We start from the raw sequence: 23,676 nt of genomic DNA on the forward strand, positions 1-23,676 counted from the left end.
AATCCTGCTATCAGGAGATCCAGCTGTAGAGATCAGGTCAAATGCTCCGTATTAGTATTTCTGGAACACAGAGAAGAGAAGCCAAAGTTAGTGTAAATATAAAACTTCCAGTTAAATACTGAGTGTTTCTACATTGAGCCTGTGCTCACTAACTCAGGTTAATGATTTGTCCTTCTGTTCAAATGTCAATGAAAAACCCAAGGCTAAATCAGAAATACTACACATATTGCTCACAAAAGCCATTGTGACACAAGAACTGTAGTAATTAGTATATGTGAGGGAAGAAAAATCACAGTTCTTAAACATAATACTGCCTTCAGTACTACATTTAATACTACATTATCTTATGTCTTACCTAGTTCTTAAAATAACCCCCTGGTCATCAACATCAATATTCTCTCTTCCCTCAATGCCCAATCAGCCAATAAATATCTGCTATAGTTTTAAGTGCCTGCCTCTTCAAAAAAAAAAACTGTACAGGCTTATTCTTTTAGCACAAGAGACTCTCAGTTGAATCTACAGTAAAATCTAATATGCTCAGTAACACAAACACTTTGGCTTGAGATCTCTCTTCTGACCAACTCTGAACTGCAGGTCTCTGCTTTTCATGTGGAGCAGAATGTTCTCACCAGCTTCATATGCTTTGAAGAACCAAGCACAAGGGTTTTTAAAATACACCTATCAAAAAAGTCAGCCCAAAGCCCAGAAGAAACAATATATTATGCTTCAAGATAAGCAAAATTATGAAGTAATTTCTCTTGGGAGTAGGACACAATATATCTTTACCATATCTCTAATTTCCCTTCTCAATAAATACAATGCAGACTAGGAAGTGAACAGATGTCTCAAACCTATAAAGACCAATTTACATTTTTACAAAATCATAATGCATCATGAAAATTAGCTTTTCTTCATACTTCAATTCAAAACACATGACATGCCCAAGAACTTAATGCAGTGTGGAAACGTTTTTGAATGTGTCTTTGTGGAAGAAAAATAAACAATCAATGGCAACAATAATTCAATGTCTCTATACTAGTCCACCTTTTAGCTTTGATACGAAGTATCCGCTGCTGAAGAAAGGTCCCTTATTTCCCAGCCACCTTGTTTAAATACTCTTAAAACCTTCACAGGAACTGTGTCACTGTCCTGGCTTTCCAACTCCTGCACAAGTTCATAAAGCTTGTAATCAAAATCTATTAAATAATATTTTGCATACTTAAGCCATCACAAGTACTATAAATACAAACATTTTTTAGCAAAGCTCAAGTAACTATTTTTAACTGTGGTCATGTAGTGTATGATTACCTTCAAATACAAAAATGTACAGGGAGAACACAAAGCTGAACACTTTGCTCTATATATAGATATACATACTCATTCATATTTTTTAAAAAGGTGAAGAAAATATATTTAATAATAATCAGAAGGACCAGCCACTTTACCCCCAAAGTTCAAATCCAGCTGTTTAGTAAAAATGCTCAAAAGAGAACCTGCCACAGGAGGTGCCTTTCAGTCCTTCACCCTGATTCATTACTGCTGCAGCATCACCAATTGTGCTACAAACACTGTAATATCAAAAAAAGATAACCCTTCCTCCCCAAAAGCCCAAAACTGCCTCCAGTTCCTGTGTTCTGGACAGCTCTGTTGTAAAGAACCATGGCTGAATGCTAGCAGCAGCAATCAAAAACAGTTTTTAACTTGGAAATTTTCTGCACTGTTGAGTTTTCTAAAGCAGCACAAGCCAGTTCTTTACTAGAAGTTCTTTACTGGTTCTATCCTTAAGACTTCCACATGGCTTTTACACCATCCATTAATTTAACCTCTCCTCAAGATTGCTAACCTCACCAGATTATATTTAAAACTGCTTCTCAGCAATGTATAATCAACACGCTTGTAAAATGCCAGTAATAGGACATGCAATGACTCCCAGTGCAAAAACACAGCTGACTGAAGGGTGGGAGCCCCAAAGGCTTGACAAGGTTTTCATTATGAAACAGTAACACAAAGAATCAAGAACTAACACAGTTTCTGAATTCCAATAATAGACAGAAAAGAGACCTGAGCGCCAGAACAGCTCCTGCTCCTCATCCAGCCCCCAAAGTGCAAAATACTCAAAGGGCTGCTGCTCTCTTGAGCTTTCAATTTAATCAAATTTAGAACCCACCAAGAGATTTGTTTCATTTCTTATGTGCGCAGCAGCTGGAGGAGGTTTAGAAAAGAGCCTCAGAAAAGAAAGACTGCTGGAGATTAGTGCTGCTGAAAGCAGCTCGGCAGCGCAAGTGCTCCAAATAATCTGCACGCATTTCACTGTCTTGGTTAGCAATAACTTTAATTGTACCTAGAAAGAAATTAAATGTTCATCTTTAATGCTCTACATGATCTCTACTGCAGGTCATTCAAGCTGATGGAGTTACTCACATACATCAAGTCAAACCTGTATGTAAACTTTTGGTGGGCATTAGTATAATAACACATACTACAGAGAAAGTTAAATATGTTTCAAAAGGTTATGCATATTTTTCAAGCCCTTTCAGTTAAAGGACAAGAGTCACCATCAATTCTAAACTACAGTCAAACAAGAATTCATTGTATCCCAAAAGGAGAGCTTCTTTCAGAGATATTTTTAGCAAAAGGAAATTAAGTGAAATTAGCTAGTTCTGCCAACTACTTCCATTTTCCAATGCTGTTCAAACTGACTTCCTGTCAATATTAATTGACATAAAAACATTTAACTATTATGTCCTGGAGAACTTGGAAAATTTAATAAGACTTGCTTGGCACAGTATGTGAGGGAAAAAAAAGTTTAAAGAAGTTAAGGAAAATAATCTCTTCCCTGTTCCGAGTATTACTTTTTTAAAGTAAAATATTTGTAAATAGCTATAAATAACCAACTTCAGAGTTTTGATCCACTCCTCCTGATGTCTGGTGAACATAAACCAGATGCATTTCATTTTTTCTGTCATCTGTAACTGATGAAACTTCAGAAACAGAAGCTACTTAAGCCTAAACTGTATAACCTTCCTTACCATGTGGAAAAGAGAAACACATTTACCTTGTAAATTTTAATGATTTTTTTTTTAATATGTAAAAGTAATTGAAAAGAGATTTCAGTTTTTCTGAGCAATACAACCTAAAACATCTATGCAATAAATGCTTTATTAAAAGTGCAGTAATGTAGGAACATTTTGCAGTTCTAGGAATAACACTACACTAATCAGTGCAATTTGGCAATATAAATACTGATGTTTCCTGGTCACTATCTAACACAATATGAGGCTTGAGATAAAGGATTTCAGCCAACTGCTATTGAAGTAAGGCTGTAAAAGCCTTAACTGTCTCCTACCCACTACTGCAAAAAAGTGGGACCCCCCAGAACAGGCTGTTCCCTGCATGAAATACTCCCAGCAATCCCTCACTTCCCAGAGGACGCCTTCAAGTGTCTTGTGACTTGTAATTATGTGAAAGTTTCCTGTGAGTTCACAGAGATGGCTTGAAGAAGGAATTGTTAACTGAAATAAAGAGTCTCCCACAGCTGAAACGTTTCCCTCTCAAGTGACGAGGGTAACCAACAGCAGGATTCTCTGCCAAAGGAAAATCATCGTGGCACGTCATCTTACAAAATGGTCACTTTACAGCTCCACCTAAACCCTTACTGTGTTTCAGTAGCCTAACCAGGCACTTCAAACCATAAACAGTTCTGATATTCTAAGCATGTAATATCTAAGGCATCATTTTCACTGAAGTGTAACACATTACACTCAAATGTAACAGAATCTTACTTTTGTAATGTAGCAAGAGACATACAGGCCTGCATTTTAAAAGAATTTTTTTTACTACATATAGAACTTTTTATCACAGTGGGAATGATTTTTCTCCTCATTCTGTGTTCGTACTAAACTTAGCCCACACCATGGCTAGGGCTTTTCAACCTAAATAACTGCAGATGATCATTCCGAATACAAAACAAGTTGAAGAAATAAGGAATCAGCTCCTACTTAACACTCTGGAGTAAGCAAAAAATTATTCTACTACTACATAATAAATAAAATGTTCAGAGATTGCAATTCTGATCTAGGTATTTCTGATTAGTCAGCCCTAAGTGATTCTTAACAACAAGGCAGAGTTCAAATGCTATCTGGTAATTGCAGCAACACCTCTTCACAAACAAACTAAAAAAAAATCTGTGTTGTTAAAAGTATTTACCTTTTAATTAGAGCAGCATAGGATACATCAAAAACATTTCATATTCCAGTACACCACAAAGATGAACACATCAGTAAGCTATGGATGAAATTTAAAGCTTAGCCCAAGTGGCTACAATGAATTTCCATTTCATTTTATACCACATATGCAAAAAAAAAAAAAAAGCCAACCCAAAAAAACCTCAACCACCATAGTCACTACTTTCATTTGGAAACCTAAATAGCTTAAGCCAACGAGTCACTTGCAAACAAAGCACATTCTCTCCTACAATTTGCTAGCTTCAAACATCTGACCTACAGAGTTTTCATCTGTGTAAGTGCATTTCAGCTTCTGCCACTGCAGCCACCACGGACCAGCTGGGAGCAAACTGCTGAATCAGCCACCAGTGGTTGCACAGCTCCTCTAAACACAAAACCTCACTCAGAGGTATGGAGACAGCAAGGGAACAACCAGCCATCACTCCACCAGAGATCAAAAACAGTCTCATCTATCTCGACAAAAGCAGTGCTCCTGAAATATGCCAGCTAGACAGCTTCTCTTCTTTGGGAAGAAACCTGTCATTCCAGAATACAGGGTGCTCAATGACAGCAGGGCAATACTGTCATGGTGCCAGCTACCCTGGTTGGCTTGTTCAATAGAAAAGGCTGACCATTAAATTCATCTTAGTCCTCTAAGTGGATTGCCAGCAGATGGTAGTTCACAGGCTACCAATTCAGCCTGATATCAACACCCCAGGATGTGACACAGCTTTCCCCCTAATCCCCTCTCATGCTGAGGGAGCGGCTTGCTCACTGCAGGCACAGCCTGAGCCTGTGGAGCTGGGCAAGGAGAAGGCCTGGGCCCTGACAGCCCTCCAAGCCCTTCAGAACATCTTCATCTGCCACAGGACTGCAGCCAAGAGCATCCCGACTGTTTGCTGCCTCCATGGCTGCCAAACAGCTGAGCATAACCCAGCCTCGCACTCCAGCAAAACCTGGGGTGGAGGGAATGACTGAGCAAACCTCAGCCCAAGGGGGCAACAAACTGCATTTAGACCACCTCCAAGGGCTTCCTTATTCTTCATTGTGGCGCCTTAAACCTGCAAGCATGTCTGTAACTACAGGCACCTAATCATAAACCTATGTGCAGTTACACCTGGAGTAACTATAAATAAGCAAGTGAGTTTCTAAAGATTTTGAAGGTTGATGATCATGTGTTTGCAGAACCAGACAGATCTCCCAGGACATCCCATCCCAGCTTCTGACACAACTGTGCCCTTCCAGGGCAAATGGGCAGGCACATGGACATCACCATTGGGTTTGAAGCTTTGGAATCCACCTTTTCACTCACTGGTCACCAGCTTTGCTGCTCTCTGGAATCATTTCCCTGCACTAAGTGCCAGGTCACATACCAAAGTCCAGAGCAGTCGGGACAAAAAGGCTCCACACTTGCAGACAGAAAGTCACCTACGCCTTAAGTTCGTAGGAGGTAGAAATAATCTTTTGTGCCCTGCCTTTGAACTCACCTAGCAAGTACAAAAATATACATACTGTGATTCATTCTGTGTGCTCCAACATTATTTTTATGAAGCACTCTCTCTTCTTCTCCTTTGCAGGAACAAAAACCCACTAGTTTTTTGGCCAAGTTATAAAATACCATTGCCTGTTTTTGCAGAAACAGACTCCAAGAGCAAAGAATTCTGCTAACTCCATGGAGCAGCTTATTTTAATATGCAAAAAGGTACTTTCTACATGTGTGGCCCCCCAGCATGTACCTTTTGAGCTGCATGTCTCTATTTCCATGGCAACTCGCTGTATCAGCAGGCTGTGTAATCCTGCATAATATATGAAATTTAAAAATCCTAACTTTCTAGATGAAACAAATTTCCAGGATTTAGTGCAGGTTCTAATATCTCTTAAAAGGGTCATTCTAAATGGATTTGCCAGTGTAGGAAAACCCAGTTCTTGTTTTTGTGACCATACAACTTCTCTATCTATAGTGGCATACAACCTTCTGTAAGAGCAAGCGCTCCCTATCCACCCAATACCCTCCTTTGAATAAAGATCACCCACTTGTAGCAAAAACTTAATTTCCAATATAAAACAAACTTTCACTATTACCACTACACAGCACCCAGACAAAACTATTCAGATCCCTCAACAACTCCTATAGACAAAGGAAGCAACCTGCCATACAGTTTTGTTACCAGTTTGACAGAAAATGGCACAGGTCCCACCAAAGGTGATGATACAAACTACAAACCAGCATCAAATATTTTTCGTTCATTCCTCATTTCCTCTGAGCAATAAAAACAACTTATCAAAACAAAACCTACTAAAAAGGAGACTAAACATGAATTACAAGCAAGAGAGAAAGTAAACACACAAAGCAACAGCAGAGTAACATCTACTAATTATCTATATTAGCAACAAATTAAGTTGTGTTGATCCTACAGAGATTGGGACAAAGCACACACAAAACCCCATAACAACTAAACAAAATTACTATCTAGGATGGCATCCTACCCTGGCCCCTAACAGCAACACAGGTTTATCTATCAAAAATCTTGTTCATTGTAGCAGTTCTCTGTTTATTTCTCTCTGAATTTGATGCAGTAAGTTGGCTCACCTTCTTCTATATGCTTTTCTGTAATAATCATGATGATTTCACAAAGTTCAGTGCAGGATGAATATCAGTACCTCGAATTTTCTGAGCATAATTAGTGACTGTATGTCACTGGATCCTTTTGCAGAGGAACACTGCTGAAAAAAAAACCCACCTATCTAAAAACAACTTAAGATGTGGTTTTAACATAATTTTGTACACGAAAAGGAGCAACAACTCTATATCTTCTATGTTCTAGCAGACAAAGCCACAACATCTACATTATTGCAGCTCAGCACTGAACAATATCTGGCCTCTCTTCAATTTTTTATTGTTTTTAGCTAAAAGTATTTGCAGTTCTTGATCTTCAGTTATGATGACAAAAGCCTGGACATATTTGTTTTATTGAACATCTAGTTTAAAATATAACTAATGCATTGAAAAGGAAATCTGCAGTAACATTTACTTTTCAACTAACATTGTGAGTTTGGAAGATATAGAAGTGTCTGTCAAAGCCCAAAAAAATACTTTACCCACAAGTTTCCAATTACACATGTCCTCACCTTTAAAATCATTAACATATTTTGGATCTGATCAGTTCTTAAAATCATTAACATATTTTGGATCTGATCAGTTCAGAAAACATCTAGCTCCTTGAACAGATCAGCATTCTTTCCAGAGAAAAGATAACAACCACAATCAGCATCAAATTTGCTCTAAGTGTACCTTTCTGCTTCAATACAACTAAATTAAATAAAATTTACTTGAAAACTGCACAATGATCAGCTAGACCTGTTTCTTTATGACATTATATTTTCCCAAAATTTACATTATATATTTAAATATTACAGGAAACCAAAACAAATGCAGACTGAATGAAAAGTCAAAAAAAATCTACACATCTTCCCCCATTATTGCTCAAGCAGTGCTCTTTCCAGTGAAGTTTTTTTGTTTGGTTTTATAATCTGACTCTTTCAGATAAATGCATCTTACCTGCTGAAAGCAACTAATTCAGGCCAGGTTAATATATGTATGTATATATGTTTGTGTATATATATATATATAACATGAGGACAAAGAAATTGCTGTGTTTCAGCTAACTAGATATAAGTTTAAAACTTCTCATCTCTTTTCTCCAGCAATCATTTGCCTAAACATGATGTGACCGACCACTTCTGCCATCCAAATACTCAGATGCAAGAACTAGAAACTGTCAAAGAGAAATGCTATTTTCCCTGTATTGTGTGTGCCCACTCCAGCTGGAGTCTCATTTTTAACTGCTACATTTCTGAGCTTAATTGCATTCTGCCCACTCAGTTTCAACTGGCTTTTGCATTATTCCCTCCCTGTCCTCACCCTCTCATGCTGCATTACTGCACATGGCTAAGCAGATTACCACATTCCAATGGGCACCACATTCCAATGGATTCCATGTTCCTGCACCACTGCTCGAAATGATGCTCGGCCACAGCTGGAGAAGCCAAAGCAACTCAGAAATACCTCAGGGAACTTCACCAATTAATGGCACCATGGAAATGCAGGCTCATTACACACCCTGAGGAGGTGATGAAGACCAAAATTACTCCCAAGCCTCTTTCAAAGCTTTCAACTGCTTTCCCCCATTGAGCATAACAGAATTAAACACAATGACAGAAAGCAGTGAAGTGTTATTGAAACAAACAGATGCATTCCAGAGGTGATTCAGGTGGCCCTGCATACAGCCAGGGCTCCACACTGATCTGAACAAGACTTCACTCCTTCAAGCTGACATTTGGCAGCATCTGCCTGCCAGCCCTCAGGATTTTTTGGATTGTTTTGGGGTTGGAGAGAGGGACCTTGAGGGAACATAAGAATGGAAAGGTAAGACAATTTACTTGGTTCAGCTGTTTGCAAGACTAACAGCTGGTAAAAGCACATGGCTTTGTTCGAGTTGAAGGGAATCTTAACACCAATTTCATAACTATGGCAGTTTTAGTTTAGACTAGGGACTTCAAATCTCTTATAATGTTTGGTGCCACAGTGAATTTCACCACATATTCATTCCTGAGCCTGCTTCACCTCCTCAACGCCAACAGCTTCTGACACAAGGTATTTCCACAGAGCAAGTCAACCCAGAGGGGCCACACAGGCCTTTGCTTTCAGCTGAGACATCCTCCTACTGTCCTCCCCCCCTCCCTCTGGGTCACAGCAGGCACACAGAGGAAAAAGTTCCTGCCAGGAGCACAGGCAAGCTGAGAAAGAGGCAGGAGCTGGAGCAAGAACAAGGATGGGACGCTGGCAGGCACAGCTGATGGGCAAGAAGCAGCTGATAGGAAATTCTACATAAGAGAGTATCACAGCCATGAAAATACTGAGAAAATAATCCATCAACAGGCACCACTGCTGCTCCTACACACTGCCTGGAGAAGGGGTCTTGGAGATGGCAAAAGTATGTAGTGATTGTGAAACACGCTCTGAATGGTCACCTACAGCACTGGAAGCCATCTCTTTCACACCTACCTAATTCTGATTGCTTTATAATGAAAATTTAATTTTCATAACTTCTTAGGAGTATTTTTATTTAGCTTTTTACATCTTTTCTTCCCCACTCAACATTGAATGCATTAGCATTACAAAAAACCCAAAAATGACAGCATTTGAATTTATTGCAAGTTCATCCACATTCTTACAGATTCCCAGAATGATCCCAGAGATTTCTTTCCCAGGATAGCAGATGAAAAGTGAAACAAACAAGGACGAGAAAGAAAGCTCTGTTCACCTTCCTGTTAAGAGCCATGAAATGTCCAGACCTACCATGAATTCTCCTCATCCTCATCCCCACTGTCACAGAGCCTGATGCACAAAACACCCTCAGCCCCAGCACTGAACACTACTCTGCTCACAATTTTGAGACCAATTAAAAGATTATTTCACATATACTAACAATTCTGGAAAACACATGATAAATTGGGTCCTTTCACAGGAACAAGATGTTTTCCTTCAAAAGAAAAAAAAAGTAAAAAGATCTATGATCCCTTCCAAGCAGATTCTTCAAAATCTGTTCAGATGAGGCATCCTTTTCTTTTCTTCCAAAAAAAAAAAACCCACCAAAATGTCTTCAATTACAATTTTCCTAGAAACAGTGAAAAACAGGATTTCTGCTCGTCAAAAATCAGCTCAGTGATAGACTCTTAGCACACTTGAAAGGATTGTGTATTGCAGAAGTAGAAAGCAGCAGCAGTGCTAACCTGAAAAACGTCATGGAAAAAAAATTAGATGCAATCTGAATAAAACAAGATTGTATAAATATTGCAACAATATCCTTTACCTCACCACTTTCCAAAAAAATTAAAAAGATAATGGAAATCTGAAAAAACTGATGAATAAGCAGGCTAGCTTAGAGCTACACTAAAGTTCACATCGCTATCCTAACAAAATTAAAATCAAAATTGTATTATATGCCTATTTATACTGAGTGACACTTTTGCACCTTACTGGCCTTTGTTTCAGGCAGAAAACAGATGTCATAAATGTCTAGATAATTCAGCAAGAAATTGTGTGTTTGTGAACATTTAAAATACAACCTTTACAGCAGCTCAGGTACAGCAGTGTCTTACCAGGCCTGCTGGTCTCCAGATATTTGTGCCTTGCAGAACGTGTTCCCATTGCATAGATGGACCAGAGGATTGCACTGAACTTTACAAGCTGAGAACAGGTGATTCCCTGCACTGGGATTGCCCACATCTGCTCCTCTCTGACCTGCACAGAGGTGAGGATGCTCTCAGCTCCTTGCAGAGTGACCCTGACCCAACCCCCAAGTAAAAGCTCAACAAAAGTGATGGAGCCTTAATTTTTGCACTAATGCACAGGGCAGGAGAGGAGTATTTCAATTGCTTAAGTGACATTCACATGAGTTGCAGGGGTGGAACCAACTCAGATTAAAAGACAGTGAGTCCTTTTCAAACCAAGTGTAATCCAAAAAGTATTAGACATATGCTCAAAGCACTCAGAAAAAATATACAGCCTCACAAATTGACTTGAAGGACTGAACAAATTTTAGTATGACAATATGCTCCAGAACAATATGTTCAAAATAAGGGTACTATATATATATGAACAGTATGAGAATACTAAGAACATATCTGAGGACTTGAGAACAGAGCTCCTGAACAGAGAGAATAAGAAACTGAAACTGTAGAAACACTGTACCAGAAACTCTAGAAACAAATAAATAAAAATCAGTTTAACAAAGAAGTTGATTGACTAATTTTAACTAATACTTTCCACCTGCTTGTTCCTTTCTTACTCAACCATTCTGAAAATAGTGAGGAAGGAAGGAAAAAAAATCACAGGAATGACACTTCCAATAAAAACATAAAGAATGAGAAAAAGAGAGCAAACACCAGAATGGATAAAAGAGAGATGAAAACCACCAGCATGCACCTGAAGTGAGACAGGAGCACTGGGTACAGGCTGCAAGGAACTCTGACAATGTACAGGAATAACCAAAGAGCAGTAGCAGACAGACAGGCAGGACATCAGAAGTGGCTAAGAAGGATGTGTGGAGCAGGACCTGAACTGCTGCGAGCCCTGCAACAGGGCACAGCCAGTGCCACCCTCCCAGCCAGGCACAACGTGCCAGAGCTATTCCTCCATCCCACCACAAGCCTTGCTCCATCCCTCCCTTTGCTGCAAGGCAAGAAACATCCAGTTACATGCACTATTTTATTCCCATCTGGGGCTAAAAGATCAGCACATGTCTGAGGAAACCTCCTCCCCACCAGCCCCCAGCTCCTGTGATTCTTGGGCACGGGGTTGTGCAAACAGGGGCAGCTTCTCTCCCCCACAATTCCTCCTTCCTCCCCTCCTTCTTACATTCTATGACAATAATTTTTCAAACAGGAGGAGGAGAAGTTGAAATCTGAAGAGCTGAATATCAGAGTGTACTGCACAAATTCCTACCAACCCAAAAGCTTCTAAGCTTCTGTAATTCTTACAGAGTAGCATAACTAGTCTGACAACTGTCAGTACTAGCTTAGTACTGAAGCACACTTAGATGCTATAAACAGGAATTAACAGGAATTAAATTCTTTTAAAGCAAATATACACATTAAATCACTTTATATTAGATCAGCATCCTATGGGGGTCAAATTCAGACATGATGCAAAGAAGGAAATTTTCATTTTAAATTATTCTTGCTTTCTAAAGCTTAATTTGATCCGTGCTTGTGAGGACTACCAGTTGGAAATATGACTGAGAGAAAAAGGTTTAACCACAGCCTCTCTTTTTGACACACTGTGCACTGTCCTCTAACTCCTAAATTCCTCATGTCAGATCTGTACAGATGATGCTGTTTCACTGATCATTTTTCTCACAACCAACTTTTAGCTTATTTTGCAGAGCAAATAACACTACCACTAAATCCAGACCAGATGATCTCTGCCAACACTCACTCATCACTGTGGGCTGCATTACAGCATGATCTTACACAGCATCATCTTGTTCCTGCTTCTAGCATTTATCAATAAATTATTATTTTGATTCAGGAGCTCTTCATCTCTCTCCAGAAGAAGGTGGTATCTTCAGTGGATGCTTCTATGGGTCCTCTTCTTCTCATATTTATAACATACCATAACTGCAGGAATCTGCTAGAAAATTGTCTGTGCCCTTCATCCTTTAGCCACGCTACCATTATGTCTAGACAAGAGTACAAAGTGCTATCTAAGAAAAAATTCATTGCCAAAGTATTTATTGCCCAAATAGCCCTTCCACCTGTCCTTTAGAAATAGGAAGCAAATCAGTGCCCTGAAAGGCAGTTCTGGCCTGTGGACTGCTTCCAAGCCATGCTGCCCTGCATGCTCCAACACATTAGTCATGCCTCCATATACAATAAATGAAGTTGCTAATAGAGATACAAAAGGCTGACCGTTAAATAAAAAGGGAGATAACACAGCAAATCCAAATTAGGCTGAAAAAATACCATCTGTTCCAGTTAAAATATCTTCCTCATCTGTATTATCATCAGGAGCTCTCCATTTGTTACTTATTATTTCTAGATACTGTTTCAAATATTAGGAGGTTTGCATAAAAGCCACATTACTTAATTCAAGTACCACTAGTTTTCACCAGAAGTACCAAAACAAAGTTGGGAGTGATCCACAAGTGACTTTGGTAAACTGCACAAAGTGCAATGTGATTCTGTAATTCTCCCCCCTACCTTTATATGTATGTGTATATATATATATGTATGCATATATAATTATAATGGTATAATGACAACTATTGTCAGCATATCAGAGCACCTCATACTGAAAAGTGACCCTTAAGGCAAGTGACCCTTAAAGCAAATGAAAAGCTTGACCTAAAAGAACCACTTCTTTGCACTGGCTAATTACTCTGCTCTGTGATCACCTGTTTAAGCTTTCATTTGTCACTGCTATTCAAGCTGGGATATTTTATTTACATTTGGCTGCAAGCACCAGCCAGTGGTAAAAGCTGCACATTAATAGTGATACTAATAATCAAAACCAAGCAGCAGCCTTGGATGAAAAGTGTCCATGATCAGAGGAGGTCAGAAAAAGGGCCATACAACCAGCCTCCCACATCTGACTGACAAGAGAACTTACAGTGCTCACTAGCTGGTAATTAAGAGTTTTGACAGCAAGGAAAATGAGAATCCAAATGAATCCTAAATGATGTGATTCTGGACTAATAATCTCTGCAATGCATCAATAACTTTATTTTGGAGTAGCTACCTGAAAAGTGGTCAAAAACTGGTGAAAATATTATTTTCAGCATAATTAATTCTATTCTATTAATCAGGTTCTGCCCATTTAGTTTTGGTAACTGAAGAGCAGCACATTTGTAGTGGATGAATATATACACACACCTGAAGTACTTCTGGGAGATCCATCAAAGCAGAACCCCACAAATGAAAACTTGTTAATTAGCTCCTGAGTTCCTAGCCTCATTTAGTTACAAACCAGGCTATACAACACTGAATTTACATAAAAATAATAACTAAGATATATCCAGAGCTGTTACTGATCTCACCCTCCACTACTTGAGAAAGTTGCTTACACAGGAAAGAAAACTTAGTCTTGGAAGGGATTTAAGTAGTCTCAGCAGTAATTTTACACTCTGCACCTAGAAAACTTGAAATTCAGTCCATGAGCTTTTACAGTCACATACAACCCAAGCAGAACTTTTTGCTCACATGACAAGTCACTGCTCTAGCACTGGAAAAGTGCATGAGAGAGTTCAAATCATCACTAATTTCCATTTAGAAACAGCAATTTGAAAGTGCACTCACATACAAACTTTCCATGCTCTCTCCCCCTGCTTTTGTTAGAAAACTTTATACCTCTAGACTTGCAAACAGAGTCATCCAATGGTGGAAGCATAGCAGTGACCTGGAAAAAGTTCAGGCATGCACACATACCTGAATGTGTGCATTAAGATGAATGGAGGCAGGATACCTCACGTTACCTCAGGATAAGGGAATACAGACAAGCAGGAGCAATGAGTACCTTTCATGTTCTCTACACCCTTCTGCCTTGCATTAACTTGTTTCTGTGTCACAAAATAAGACATTTCCAGCCAAGATTTAAAAAAACTTATTCTGGACCATTTCTTTTTGTTAGAAGATATTTCAACTAATTATGTAGTTCAAAGATGAAGAGGGAGCAAAAATCATGCTGTAAAAGTACAAAGCAATGCAAAAATCAGTAGAAGCAGCTCTCAAGGATACTTTTAGATTACCATGGTATACAACTGATCAGCTTATATTAAATACTTCTGAAAGACAGCAAGCTGGCCCAAAGAACCAACAGCATGCAAACTGTGAAAGTCTTCCTGCTAACATAAAGCAGGTTTAAGTGGAAAAAACAAAACAAACCAGTTTCAGTAGACACTGAAAATCACAGGACTGAAAGCTGTGACAAACACAGATTTCCTATTCCAAGACTTTACAGGTTGAGAACAACACAAAGATTTGCCTACAGAGACTGAGGGTGTAAGCCCATAGCTTATATACACTACAAGCTTTGAAATTGAGAGCATCTTTCTTTTAGTATTCTTAATACAGAGGATCATTAAGAAATAAGAATTCACATACAGATTACAACCATCTCAGGATCCTGTCAGACCACATGACTACTTGTTACCACACTGTACATTCAAAGATGACACACACTACCCTCCAAACAAAGATCTCACTGCAGCCATGGGTTTATGCCCATTTGCCTTTCTCCACCTTCCACTTGGCCAGGAGGAGTCAGGAGTTTGAGGCTGGGATCCACCTCTGTTCCTCAACCATGGCGAGCTTGGTGCCTCCAAGCCACGTCCTAGGACTGGGTTTCAGCTCCCATGGCTCACAGGAGGGAAGGCAGAGCTATCCCACTGCCATTGCTGCTGGTCAAATTCTTCCCTGTAATTTGTGCCTTAATTTCTCTAATGCAAAAGGGATAGTACACATCACAAATAAAGGCAAGAAAGCTTATTCAAGACTATAAAAGGCTACAAGGTCTTTTTGATACTGCAACAGCAAATTCAGAAATTACTATGATTTTTCCAGGGCTTCTGAAGCAGAACATCTCACCAAAGGCAAATGCACATCTTGAGATGTGAGCAGCTGCTCCAGAAGAGAAAATCTAGTTCCTTGTTCTCCTCTCTCTCTCTTTTACTTTTACACAACCTGATTTTGAGGAAAACATTTGGGTTTTCGTTACCACAGGAGGGCAGGGGCATGTAACGCTCCTGTCGATTTCTTCTTGGAGACAGCAGAACAAACAGTGGGAGCTGGAATGCAGAAAGAGCCAAGTCAGAGACCCGGAGCGTGATGGAAACTCAGCCCTAGCAGCGGAGTTAACTGCTTGCTAATGAAGGCGTATGCATCCCATCTGCTGACTACACAAGAGCTGGAATGGTTTCAAAACCAGCCCAAGACAGACATACCATCAAATATGTGATGTGAACGTTGTGATCCATACTCAGAAGTTCACCCCACGGATTTTGGCAGGGCTGAGTACAGACCCAGACACACGCACAGGCACTGAGGTGACAGGACACAAACAGTGCCACTGTCACACGTTAACTGTCACTGCCCGGTGAGAACAGGAATCCTTCCAGAGGAATTTGTTTATTCATTAATTCTGATTTCAGGAGAAAGTTCTGGCTTGCACCCAGCAGCTAATTGGTTCAATAAACAGCATCTCAGTTTAGAAGAAGAAAACATGATACTACAGTGAGAACATGTAACTGAAACCTCGATAGCTGGGTATGACTTAGGGCTTCTCCAAAGAGCCGCCCTGCAAAGAGATAAGTTTCAAAAGACAAGACAGGATACAGCCCAAATGCAAGAAATAACTAAAAAGATTTATCTAAAGACTTCTTACGATGAAGAGAAAAGAGAAATTGCTACTGTAAAAATGTCCCTAATGATGACCTAAAACACAGAAAATAAATTTATGGATGAAATCACGGGGGGGGGAAAAATCCATCTTGTTGTATTTAAATTCTGTATTACAACTCATAGGTATAATATTTAAACATTTTTCCCTCCTAGCTAGGCCTGCCACACACAATATGCTATAAAGACATCTGCCAAACAATTTTTTGAGTATTCCCAAAAGCAAATACATAGCCCACCGTGAAAAACAAATATGATTACCTGAAATCTGTGATCATCTGCACACCGTCAGAGAGTCCAAAAGACATGAACAGAACAAAACAAAATCTGCTGCACTAAAACAAGCTCCCAGGTATTTTCATTAGTGCTATTTACTAAGACGAATTTCCCTTTTCATGAAATCTACAATTTTCAATTCAATAAAGCTCATGCAACTGCCACTGTTATAACATTCTCTTTAATAAGTAATATTTTTGGTTTTATAAGTACTGAACAATAGCCATCAGATTTGAAGAACCATTAGAAAAGTAATTGTCACAATTTAACATATTAACAAGAACATTTGAGCTGAGGTTTCATTTAACCCATACATCCCTTCAATAAGAAATTTGTGCAAATCACTCCAAATTATGCATATTATATATTCTTGGCTTTAGACCCTTTGATTGTACAGTCATTTCTCTACATGTACCATTTTTAAAAGTCATGTACTCTAAGTGGTACATCAGAAGAAACAGCAAAATGGGATTTCATGGTAAATCCTTCATACTCTGCTATGATCAGCATTTTGCAGGACTACACAGATGAATTCTCTGTTAGCCCTCCACTTCCTTGTTTAGGAGGTCACTTTTTGCACTATTTCTTTTTATAAAGATCTATTTTTGACTGCAGTGGACTTTTGTTTACATATTAAGCCACCTGATGCCCCCAGGAGACATATAGTTTGCTAGTGAAGTCATTTTCTCTCTGCTACACACAGTGACTCCATGTAACTACATGCTTCTAAACAGGAGCTGGTATTTGCAGCAATCTGCAGAAGACTCCTGGCTGTGCAGTTATCCCTTGGAATTAAAAGAAATGCATAGTTCTGCTTTTCTGCAGCAGAGGGGGAAGGGGAATATAACAAAGCACAAAACTCCAACACCACAATTTCAGAAACACAACTTCTCATTTAATGAAGAGAATAATGATTGCTCAATTTTTTCTTTGCCTTGGACAGTTGCAGGTTGACTGGGGGGGTGTTGAGTTGGAGAAAAGCAGTGGGAGAGATTACAAGGTGTTCTTTTTTTCATGAGGATGCAATGATGCTAGATTAGGTCTAACACAAACAAAAAAGGAAGACGGAAGCTAAGAGTCTGAACCTTTCCATAGCACAATGCACTTTATTCAGCACCTGCAGTTGCACTGTACATAGAGCTTCAGCTAATTATCTACAGATTTACTACAACCTTCACTACTATGCAATATAAGCTTTAAGTTGTGACACACTGAATAGGTTTCTTTTGTTTATAAAAGAAAAGTCTAAGCAACAGTTAAGAAATAGTAAAAAAGAGCTCTTCGTTTTTTTTGCTCTGAGCCTTTTGACACAACATGAGAATTTCCTCCCAGGACAATTCTCAATAACCACGATTAATGCTGTGTATTACAAAACAGATTATAACTTTCAGCATCAAAAAAATTTACAACAGTCAGGAATCTTATTATATAGGAGACTGGACAGTTCACATGCTACAATTACACAGACCACCATTACTGGCAGTCACAGGACAGAAGTCTCATAACAAAGAGAAAGCAAAATCCCCTATTTGCCAAGATTTAAATGGCTGGGGCACAGGCAAGAGAAAGGAAAAGGAAAAGAGAGAAATCTGACTCCCCACAAACAAATATCGAGCCCTGGTTGTTTTGGCTGCCAGTCAGGTATTTCTTCATAAAAGTAATAAATATACTTACTTTTCTTCCCAGTTAAGACAACATTCCAGACCAATGGATTGTTCTGACCATTCAAACTGTCACGAAACAACTCTTCAATTTCTGATTTATTACTAATTTCTATTAGCATGGAGACATTGAAAACACAGATCTAAATACAACTGCAAATCCTGAAGTGGTTTTGCCATATTTCTTGATGTACTAAACCAACATTATCTGTAATATCTAATAGGCAATTAAAATCCATATATATCTGTACATTAAGTATAGATACACTATAGCTTAGTGTTCACAGGTATTGGAGTTTCAAGATTATTTTTATGCTTTCACATGACACTATTTAACCTTGCATTTTCATGCCCATCACTATAGTTATTCTAAACTTCTAATAGACACAATTTTTTGACAGGATAAGTGTTAAAAGTACTGTATTATAGTAATACATATGTTGTTTGCAGCACTACACAGAATACTTCATACGTAAGTGAATCATCCATCATCATATAGAAGTCCTAAGTAAATTTAGGATTCCTACAATGCTATCACTTACTGTTTCAGAAAACCGTTTCTGTAATTTTAATTCTTACAACAAACTCATTCTGCATATCCTTAACCTGAATAAATCATACTGCTTTAATATGTGCAAACAAGGGGAAGAGTGACAAGCTACTAACATCAGATATATTTAAAAAAACCCTAACATTTGATTTAAACATACTTTTCTTGCTGCAGTTTTCATACACTAAAACACAGAAGACAGAGTGAACCCTAGGATTAGAACAAATTAGCCAAAAAATAGAAACACCAGTTTCATGTACTACCATTCCCAAAATTTGACACATTGCATTAATAACAAGTCTATAGCCACAAGAAAAGCTGCATTCTGTGATGATATTAAAAAGTCTCTGCGCATCTATTAATCACTAAGAGTCAAGTACGTGATAGTAATCACTGTTCTGTTTAACAACTCTGTAAAGCAAACTTTTGACAGACAGGTGATGGCAATCTGCCACCAGTCCCCAAAAAGAGTGTCTGCTTTCAGTCACATCCCTGTATCGACACTTTCAGTAAGTCAACAAATGTTTCAGCACCAAAACGACAGTGGCACAATGTTTCACATTTCTTATGTAGGAAATATTCTCACAGACCTCCATAGGATTTCTGGAATTAATGCAAAACAAAACCTCAAGCAAACATGTTTTGCAACCCCAAATATAGTGAGTTTAGAAATAGTTGGTGAAAAACTGCTAAAGCTTGAAATTTTTTTGCCTCCAAGTGCATGTATCAACCTGTGGGCTGAAAGCAGTGGGAGACCAGAACATAGCTAAGTTAAAATTGCACCTCATCACAAACAAGCCTCACTATTTAATAGGGATGCACTTCAGAACCCCTCTCCAAAGCAATACCAACCACGAACAAGATCTGTGCTACAGAAAGAACCTATTTTAAAGCCCAGCAGTCAAAGCAGTGAGTGAATTGAGATGTGCTGCAATATTTATGCAGCCATTATAATGCAAATGCGGAAGGTATTAGAAAGGCTATTTGCATTGGTGCACAGCCCCTTCAGTCAGCGCACAATGCCGACAGAAAGAACAATTAGGATGCATGCATAACAAAAAGCCTCCGACCACAGGGTAGGCAGGTCCACTGAACCGGATACAATATCTACGGGATCCACAGGGCTCCATGGAAATAGTGCCTGCCGGATCGCAGCGCACCTCTGGCTCACGCTCAGAATATGAAGCGTCCTTGGGCACAAAAGCACGCAGATGATTAGCACAGCAAAGGTGAGAGCTACAACCAACTCCATGCGAGCACCAGCCTCATGTCTCACAAGACAGCACAGCTCGGTCCCCAGGGCTGCTCCTCCCGGTAAAACCCCGCACCACTAACACACAGCAGCAAACTTTCAACTTGGCTCAAAAATAGTACATAAAAATCGGGTATGTACTTCCCCGTGGCAGAAAACAATGCTCTCCAGCACTGGTTGAGACAGAAAGGGAGGCAGGCGTGCAAACCAGGATCTAATGCACATCCACTCTGAGAACAGACTATGCTTTTGTAGAGAAAGCAAAAAGCAAACTAATAGACTCAAGTATTTACCTTTTTTCCCCAACATGTACACCTCAATGTAAAACAATACTAAAACAACCAAGTATACAGGCAAGCCAGATTGTTTTAAAAAGTTCTTTGACCGTGCATCCTAGTATTTATCTACACCAATTCACAGCCTCTTAATATATCCTCACAGCAGTCAGCATGTCTGCAATTATATGATGGGCTCTGTTCTCTCATTTCTCTTGTAGAGCAATACAGATAAAGCACCTCTTAAACTGCGACAATCTTAAAACTGTCCAAAATCACCACACGGCACAAACTCACTTTTTTTTAAAGAAATTATAAACTGTCCATAAATTCTATACAAAAGATACATTACCTGGAGGTTAACGATGGGAAAAAAACCTTAGTAATTAAAATTCATTATTCATCCAGAGACCTGGATATCCTGAAAATGCCTTTATTGAACCAAATTTGATGTTGGAGAATTCCCAGATTTATAACAGTACGTGATGCATATTTCACAACAGAGTCAAGGTAAAGCAATGCAGCAAAAAACAAGCGAATTAAGGTCAATGGCTAATACAGCAAACATTACCTTGCTTATTATATCAACCTGTTACATTTTATCCATTTTGTAACACAGCAAGACCACTGTATCAAACAGACTAGACTATGTCGGCCAGTACAGTTTCCACGAAAACGAGAGTTCTTTTTATCTGTTCCATCAGCTGTAACTGGCTTTTTAATCTTCTCTACGGCATCCTCCCCAGCCCTCTCACACACACACACACAAACCCGCCAAAAAGCGAGAGGCAGAAATATCTCCTCTGAGATGCAGTTGCATGCAGTAAAAATAAATACAAGGTATTACGACAACAGAGTGAGAAACAAGCCTCACTTCGATTAAAAGAACATCCACTGAAAAATAAAATCAAAAGCAATGAGCCTCGAAGTGTTCTGGGCGGGAGATGCCACTGGCCATGCTGAACGGGAGGGTATGGTGGGCTGGACATGAGGACACGGCAGCAGTTTTTCCTGCAGCCAGGAACGGCACAGATACCCCAAACCCAGGCGCTGGGGAGGGCAGGGGCAAGGTGGGCACCAGGGACAGCCTTCCCAGGGGCTGTGGTGGGGCACGGGAAGGGACAACGCTGCCTTCCCCTCCTGTGCACAGAAGTTTTCGTCTTTCCTAAGACACGAAATGAGAACCCGCTCCTAGAGAGACATGGCTCCTTCCTAGCACCCACCCAAATTCTCCACAGTGGTATTTTGGAACCACTGAGGTCTCTTAAGGCAGTTTTATTTCCTTGCTACCATACTAAACCTTCCCAAAACAGAGCTTTGTTATTTACTGCGTTTCCTCAGCCTTGTGAAGAAGGGAACACAGAATGTGATCCTTATTTCAAACATGCAGAAGATGCTTTGACAGCCCCAATTCAATTACCATGCATGAGCACCGTGCCCACACACAAGCATCTACATCCACCTATTTCACGGGTACTGGACACAGCTGCCGGCTCACGGTGACAAGCCAGGACTGCCACACACACGCTGCTCCAGCAGAAACATGCTTTTCTAGAAAGCCACAGCCAAGTCACAATCAATCCAAGGGTTTCCTAAAAGGCACACGCACAGCAGTGATCTTCCGAGCAATTAATCTCTGCGCACGGGCTAACGGCGCAGGGAGACAGCTGGAGAAAATATTCCTCGTCTGAAGGAATCCCTTCAATCACACAAAATTCCTGGAGGAGAATACACCTGTCAGTGCGATTAAAGTGTCAACATAACAAAGGAACGCCCCTCCCAGCACCTCCTGCCCTACAGATATGCCACGCTGGAAAGGAAAAACTGCACCAGGAAAAACTACACCGGGAACAGCAGCTACTCACAACCAGAACTGCTCATGGACCCTCCCTTGCCATCACCACAAACAAAAAATGCTGAGGATTCTTTCTAGAAAGAGCACACAGAGGGACGTGGAAGAAGACAGCATCCTCTTTGAGGATCCCTCAGTATTCCTCAAAGGAAGGCTGTGGACACAAGGAGAGCTTTGTCTGGAATCATCTTTGTGTATTACAAGGTTACATATAAAATTAGTTTTGCCTAATATACACGCTTTGCCTTGCCACATGTACAGAAATGCTGATGGCCGACAAACAGCCTAAAATTAAAGGAACACTGCTTCAAATTAGGAAGATTATCTCCCATTTTACTCATCCAGAGCAAGGAATAATTACACAGAAAACAAAATAGTGAAATCCAAAACATTCAAGGGGAATTAAGATGATAAGGGTGTTACTAAAATTAAAATGTATGCACAGTAGTGTAATAACAAATTCATAAGATACTGTAAATCTTTCCCAAAACCAGATTAAGTTTGTATCAAGATCACCATACAACATATGTCTGAAATATGGCTGTAAATAAGCATGATTTAATTTGACCACCACCTACTTTAAGCCCTTGCTTTTATAAACAGAAGTATATCATCATGATTAGTGATTAAAAGAAAATAACAACAACAAACCAACACACACAGTTTAGGAGGTGAAAAGAACAATATAAAAGGTCAAACACGCAAACAAGAAACAGTAGAAAATTAAGACACTTAAAATGATTACCAAAACCATCTCAACTTCTGACAGTCAAAAAAATCCCCACCAAGTACTGCAGCAACGACAATACACACAAATACAACTCCTTGATCATTAATATTCTGCCTCAAAAGTCTGCACATGTGCACAACTCAATGCTTCCACAGTCCCATCTCAAAAGCACAACTTAAAGATTACCAGTACTATTTCAGCACTTCACAATTACTTTCTCACACACCGTGACGTTTTATTCCACGTCCATACCTGTTCCTAAATAGGATGGACAAGCGAAGCAGCAACACAGTTTCACCAAACTTCAGTTCTGCTGAATTGCTGTGCAGCTCACGCCCAGTCGCAATTTTAGTCAACGCGGCCGTTCACCTTACTAAGGTTACTACAGCTTTTGGAGCATTTCCTAGGAAAAGACACGAACAACTCGGTGAAGATGCCTTCTACAGCCACAAATATACGCGGGAAGCTGTCACACCGCTTTTCTCTGTCACACCTCTCTGTTTTAAATACCGGGAAAATCACCTGGCTAGACAGGAAGGCGACGACTTTTGAAACGAGGTTCTCTGTCTCTGTGGCTGCATCAGAACTGCCACAATAAATACATCGGGTGAAACAGGAAAAGAGCCTCACGCCTATGCGAGAGGGTGGGGGACGCGCTGACACGGGCAGAGGCAGCGCTAATCATTACCCGCACGCCGGTAATCATTACCCGGAGCGCCGCCGCCACTACACACACGCCAGTTCGCTTCAATTTCTCCGTGCCAGCTCCCGGCACCGAGAGCTGGCAGCGAGGAGAAGAGGTGAGGCTGTAAGACGGAGCTTCCTCCTTTCTTTTTGTTGTTATTGTTGTTGTTGTTGTGGCGGTCGCTGCCATCGCCCGGCAGCCCCTCGGCCGAGCCCCG

General features: G+C 39.8%; 1 protein-coding gene and 1 long non-coding RNA gene across 2 annotated transcripts in view; one reads left to right on the plus strand and one right to left on the minus strand.

Annotated features, from left to right (window-relative positions):
- The window catches only part of SHOC2 (SHOC2 leucine rich repeat scaffold protein), a 62,080-nt gene extending 38,889 nt beyond the window's left edge, over positions 1-23,191 (minus strand). Inside the window, exons 1-2 of the mRNA XM_005416377.2 lie at positions 23,027-23,191; positions 1-60 (exon numbers count right to left, since the gene is read on the minus strand). The exon at positions 1-60 is cut by the window's left edge and continues 866 nt beyond it. The gene's annotated coding sequence lies outside the window, so the exon portion shown is untranslated. The remainder of the gene's footprint in view (positions 61-23,026) is intronic.
- Positions 23,192-23,345: 154 nt separating this feature from the next.
- The window catches only part of LOC115948600, a 9,581-nt gene continuing 9,250 nt past the window's right edge, over positions 23,346-23,676 (plus strand). Inside the window, exon 1 of the long non-coding RNA XR_004082405.1 lies at positions 23,346-23,574. This is a non-coding gene — a long non-coding RNA (uncharacterized LOC115948600). The remainder of the gene's footprint in view (positions 23,575-23,676) is intronic.

This window comes from Geospiza fortis, unplaced genomic scaffold, assembly GCF_000277835.1.
Source record: "Geospiza fortis unplaced genomic scaffold, GeoFor_1.0 scaffold130, whole genome shotgun sequence".
Lineage (NCBI taxonomy): Eukaryota > Metazoa > Chordata > Aves > Passeriformes > Thraupidae > Geospiza > Geospiza fortis.